Raw genomic sequence first — 6810 nt, 5'->3', positions numbered from 1 at the left:
GATAGTAACCCGGTTAAGCTCCCGATAATCGATGCAAAGACGCATGCTACCATCTTTATTTTTCACAAATAATACCGGAGCGCCCCATGGAGAGTAACTAGGGCAAATGAAACCCTTGTCTAGCAATTCTTGGATTTGATCTTTCAATTCTTTCATTTCGGCGGGTGCTAGACGATAAGGTGCTTTAGATATAGGAACAGTGCCCGGCATAAGATCAATAGAGAATTCAACTTCACGATCGGGTGGAATGCCATAAACGTCTTGGGGAAAGACGCTCGGAAATTCTTTCACAATGTCAACATCTTCCAACTTCTGACTGATAGACTCATGTGCAGTGGTGACACATGCTAGATAAGCTTGGCATCCACGCTTAATAAGCTTCCTCGCACATAGACAAGAGATAATGTGCGGCATTTGCTTGTTTCTCGCCGCCTCGAAAACAAAAGGTTTACCACTAGGTGGTCTGATAGATACTGACCGCTGATGAAAATCAATCGAAACTCCATTCACTGATAGCCAATCCATCCCAAGAATAATATCGAATTCGGGCATAGGGAGGACGATAAGATCTGCCCGAACAACATCTTTAAATAAACGAAGCTCCAGATTCTTGACAATCTTAGTCGTGAGCATTTGATCACCGGAAGGAATAGTAACTTTGAAATCCAAACCCATATCTTGAGGAGTAATATTCAGTCTTTTGATGAAGGTTTCAGATATGAAAAAATGTGTAGCCCCTGAATCTAGCAAAGCATAAGTAGCTACACCTAGAATGATGATCTTCCCTGCGGTGAAAATATCTTTTAAATCTTTTCGCGTTGAATCTAAGGATTTAATTCCCAAAATTGTGTAACGATTTCGAGTTGAACTTAAACATTTCTAGGAAAAATTGCACTTAAGTCCATAAATTATTTCGAAATTCTGATTTAGCCCTTGATGTTTTGAGAATTGCAATTTGGTCTTAAGAATTCAGAAATTGTACTTAGATCCTTTAATTTCGATTATTTGCATTTAAGCCCTTAAATTTTTGAGAATTCCAAATTGACCCCCAAACTTTCGAAATTCCCCATTTATGATTTTCTTTAATTTTGGCCCTAGAACTTTTTATTTGGAATCACAACATCCTTCACATAAAATAAGGCACAAAATTCAAATCATCCCTCTAAGGTTTCTAAAATCATCACTTAAGTCCAACTAAGTAGAACATGCAACCTAATTTATTCTAGGTCGAAACTTGATCCCAAAACAGTTCTAATAACCAATTTAACATTTAATGCAGAAATAAGCAGTACAAAAATGTTAAATGACTAGGTTACCCGTGATGAGTGTAGTGTCTGCCTCTTCCTCAGCTTCCTCGACATTCGTAACATAAGCTCGGGCCGTAGCAACTGCTTTCCTCTTTGGGAAATCAATAGCTTTGTGCCCAGCTTCCTTGCAGTAGAAGCATTTATAAGATCCCAACTCGCATTTGCCAAGATGAAGGCGGTTGCACTGTTTGCATGGTTGCCTCTCAGCAGGCTTTGGTGCTCCCGGATTCTGTGGCTTTGGTGGCGCTGGCTTATTGACTTGACCTTGGGGCTTTTGAGGCCCTTGAGGTCTAGGAGGACCCGTGTATGGCTTCTTATTAGGCTGATTATTATTCTGATGTTGTTGCCTCTTACGCTGTAACTCGAAGTCGATGTCCTTCAAAGATTGCTCAGCCTGATATGCAAAAGTAACTAATGTAGCATAATCCCCCGAACGCATCATCATGACCTTATCCCGAATGGTAGGACGTAGGCCATCCATAAAGTGTCTCAGCTTTTCCTCTGCATCTCCCGCAATAAGGGGTACAAAGTGACAACCCCTATCAAACTTCTTCACAAAATCAGCAACAGCTATGTCTCCCTGACGGAGAGTCATAAACTCCCTCTTAATCCGGCCTCTGACATCCGCAGTAAAGTATTTCTCATAGAATTTGGTCTTGAACTGTGCCCAAGTGTGTGTAGCAAGATCAACACCATGCTCCACTACTTCCCACTATAAAGAAGCGTCGTCCCTCAGCAGATAAGTAGTACACCTCACCCGGTCGGCATCTCCCATGTCTAGATAGAGAAAATATACTTCAAGTGAACGGATCCAACTATCAGCAGCGAATGGATCGGTGGTGCCAGAAAATTCCTTCGGCCCTAGCCTCCGGAACTGCTCATAGATATCCTGCTGTGGCCTATGTGGCTGTTGTTGCTGCTGCTGCATCTGCTGTAACTGCTGTAACTGCTGTTGCTGCTGTAACTGTTGCTCGAAGAGACGAGCCATGCCCTCTAATGCACGAGTAGCAGGATCCCCCAGTGGGGGTTGTGGTGGCGGTCCATTTCCTTGAGTATTTCCTCTACGATTAACACTGTTCTCGGCTTGATTCTCATGAACGGGTGCACGTCTACGAGGCATTATATCGGAACGCTTTCCAAATTCTAACGTAACCAACATGCATTTAAATCTAAGTTCTCTAATCATGCGACAAGTCCTAACATCATTGGCAATTTAAGCATGCATATCACAATACTTGAAAGGCTAGTAAACATGTAGCATAATCATGATATTCATAACGACATGCAGGTAATAACATATTGTATCACATAAAGCAAGTAAAACTTACAACTTTGAGGCTTGACGACTGATCTTCCCGGCGCTGACGGTGGCACAACCCTTTTCAGGACCTTTGCTCTGATACCAACTGAAACGTCTGCCCTTTTTATTTCTATAAAAGTACTAGAAATTTTTTTTTCCCTAAATATCGGCCCATCTAATAAAATATTTTGCCCTTTTTAAAATAAAACCTCAACCAACTAGGATTTAAAAATTTAAGTGAAATAGTCACAAAGTAAAAGTGTCTACTGTTTTACCAAACCTAAAAAGCAATAGTTTGAAAAGTAAAGCCCATACTAAATCTCTCAAAAATCTCTCAAAAGCATAAATAAATAATCTTAAAAATATTTAACTTAAATCATAAAGCATAATGCGGATAATGTAGCGCTGGTCCTCGGGTTGTGTGCACCTTCAGTCCAGTAGTATCACCCATCAAGACCTCCCTCATTACCACCTGCATCCATCACACCTAGTGAGTCTAAAGACTCAACACACCATATTCTTGATAACGAATAATACATATAAAACCACATGCAACAGTGAAAATACTTGGAAGTAAAAAAAAACTTTTCATGACATGCATTCAAAATCTTGATCATTTTCCTTATCGTAAAACAGTTTAACTTGATCATAATCATTTTCTTTTCCTTTTCCTTTTCCTTTGTTGAATTCAGATCGTTAATTGTGACTTTCCTGATCATGCTCATGAGGGTCGATGGATCCATCTATAAAACCACAGTACTGGGCGACGGGGGACACCAGCAACACTCTCACCGGTCAACTGGGCCCTGGCCTATCATGATTCGAATAGAAATACGATCGTCGGGGCTCCCTCTGGGGCCTTTTCACATAAAAGGCCCCCTCTGGGGCCTTTTCCCCTCACGACATTCCCATTCTTCCGTTACCACAAAACAGTTACCACTTTAACCGTTACCACATATTCCCAATGATGGAAACACGATCGTCGGGCTCCCACTGGGACCATAACCCTCACGACGTCGCCAACATTAACGAATTAGTCACAATCACTTCACATCCTTCAACATTTTTCATTCACATCACTTTAGAAAAATCATGAATAACATTTACATTTTCCATTTTTGAAACCAAGCATGCAACATGTATTTTAAATGTCTTCTTAAATAATAAAAATCAATTAGACATTTAAAAATCATAATTAAATCATGAGAAATTCATAAACATTTAAAAATATCATTTTTAACATGAAAACAGCATTTCGGGCACTGCCATGACCTTTACAAATTTCTAGGTGTAAAAAGATCGTTTTACCCCTATAATCGACATTTTTCATTTTCGACTTTTTTCTTGATTTCTTGACTCTAAAATGTCCCAAATAATTATTTAAGTTTATATGAATTTTTTCGTAATTTTATTTGGCTTAAAACTTAGACTTTTTCAATTATCTTTTCGTCATTATTTTAACGGTGTTTTAATCCCCAAAAATACCAAACTTTAATATAAAATTCCTAAATTCTAAATTTAGTCTTTTTATATTATTTTAGCCCTAATGGATCACGACTCGACCCCCGTGAGCCGTTTTCCAAATTTTCTTTATTTTAAAACTTATCTTGACACCTAAACTTCGACCCCGAGCCATCTCTTAATTTTACCGAGTTACCCCCGACCCAAATCGAGCCAAATTGTGCCTAACATGTTAATTTAGCCTACTGGTCACTAAGTTTGTCAAGAAAACACCCAAAAACTCAAAAACGAACCCTCCCTTGAGACACACACAAGCTGGCCGAGAGCTGTGCTTGGTATGAACTATAGTTTTGCACGCTTGAGGACTTAGCCGACTACCCAGTACCCGAACCAACCCCTCGTGCACCTTCCTAGGACCCTAAAGAGTCATCCTAACCCAGCCCATGAGCCCTGGACCGAGCCCTCACCATATCCTGATTGCGCGAAGCCTGCACCTTAAGGTGCAGCTTCTCGGGTGGAGTTCTTGCTTGCAAGGACTCCTCACTGCCCCTTCCCGATCGAGTCCTAGCCTGGCTAGGACTCCCCTCTTGACACCAACAGACCCTAGGCTAGCCCTGAGCCCCAGCCCAGGCCGGCCCTCCCTTTAGAACATGCACACCGAAAGCCCTAAGGCTTTTGACAGCAAGTTGGTTTGTGTGCAGTTTTTTTTTCCCTTTCCTTTAATTCCTTCGATTTCCTGTTGTCAAGGGACGAGTGTAAGGCTTAGTTTTATATTTAAATCTTTGCTTAAACATGTATAGCATCATGGCAGCCCCTTAACCAAGCCTAAAACAATTTAGTTGCATCAAAACATCATGAATTCGAACACCACATGGACAGAAAACTCGAAAACCTGCACAAAGCTTTCATGACGTTTATGCATACAATAATTCAAAGACATAATATGGTATAATGGATGAGCAAGGGAGATTAGGGTGTGCCTTTGCGTAGATTACGCTCGAATACACGTTGACGACGAAGAACGGAACGCGACGACGGCTTGAACTTGCTTTGATGCCCTTCGAAATTCCTTCCCAAATAATTCCCAAGGTGCCGTGAGGTGTGTGGTGTGGGGGGCGTATTTTTTTTTTTTCAGAAAGAAGAGGTGTGCAGCCGTGAATAGGAGGGTATGGGGAGAGTTTTGAAAATATAAAAGTGGGTGGCCGATAGATTGAGTCTAGAATTGTGAAGGGTTTTGCAATTTTTACAAATTAAATACTAATTAACACTAAGTAGGCTTTTAGGCCTATCAAGCCATAAATTAAAGCCCATTTAGTTAAATTAGGATTTAATTAAAATAGTAGCAAAGTTTTTCTTTTAATAAAATGTGAATTTATTAACCGGGTTGCAAAAAAGCTCGAATTTTTAGTTGAAAAACCAATACCGATAAAATTTACGTCACGACGTATAAAATCATCTCAAAACCCTATATTTTAAAAAATTACTTAAAAGCATCGACAAAATTTTAAATAATTAAAGTAATTATTTAATAAAAATCCTTTTACATTTTTAGCCCTCAGTCCCCGTTCTTCGATCGTCACTTGAATATTCCTAAAATTACCATTTTATGCATGATGACAATAAAAATCTAATTTAGCATATAAACAAGTACGTCACATAATTAATTAGCAACTAAAACCAATTAATTACTCAATTTTCATAATTTCCTAGATTCGCATGCAGTTGGATTACGTCGTCTCAATTTTGGACCTTACATAGTGAGTATAAAGACTCAACACACCATAATCTTGATAACAAGTAATACGTATAAAATCACATGCAACAGTGAAAAAATACTTGTACTTAAAATATCGTTTTCATGATGATGCATAAACATTAACATTTTCGTAAACCTTTTCATGATGCATAAACTTTTAAATAAAAACATTTTATGACATGCATAGCATAAACCTTAACCTTTTCCTTTTCCTCAACATGACATAACATAAAACATTTTTCATGATCATAAACATTTTTCCTTTATGCTTTGTTGAATTCAGATCGCTAATTGTGACTTTGCTCAATCCTCAAAAAGTCGATGGATCCATCTACGTGTAACCACAGTACTGAGCGGCGAGGGACACCAGCAACACTCTCACCGGTCAATTGGGCCCTGGCCAAGCATTATCGAATAGAAATACGATCGTCGGGGCTCCCTCTGGGGCATTCTCCCATAAATGAGCTCCCTCTGGGGCCTTCTCCCCTCACGATATTCCCATTCTTACCTCAATCCTCAAATCCTCATAACCTCATATTCGTAATAATGGAAACACGATCGTCGGGCTCCCACTGGGACCATCACCCTCACGATATTGCCATCATTAACGAATTAGTCACAATCACTTCACATCCTTCGACATTTTTCATTCACATCACTTTAGAAAATCATGAGTAACATTTACATTTTCCTTTTTGAAACCAATCATGCAACATGTATTTTAAATGTCTTCTTAAATCATAAAAATCCCTTAGACATTTAAAAATCATAATTAAATCATGAGAAATTCATAAACATTTAAAAATAATCATCAATATCATAAAAACAGCATTTAGGGCACTGCCATGACCTTTACTAATTTTCCGGTGTAAAAAGACCATTTTACCCCTGGACTCGACATTTTACTTTTTCGCCTTTTTTCGTGATTTCCTGACTCTAACATGTCCCAAATAATTATTTAAGTCTAAATTAATTTTTCCATAATT

This window comes from Primulina eburnea, chromosome 1, assembly GCF_022965805.1.
Source record: "Primulina eburnea isolate SZY01 chromosome 1, ASM2296580v1, whole genome shotgun sequence".
NCBI lineage: Eukaryota > Viridiplantae > Streptophyta > Magnoliopsida > Lamiales > Gesneriaceae > Primulina > Primulina eburnea.
The sequence above is the reverse complement of the archived record's forward strand: the minus strand, read 5'-3'. Positions refer to the sequence as shown.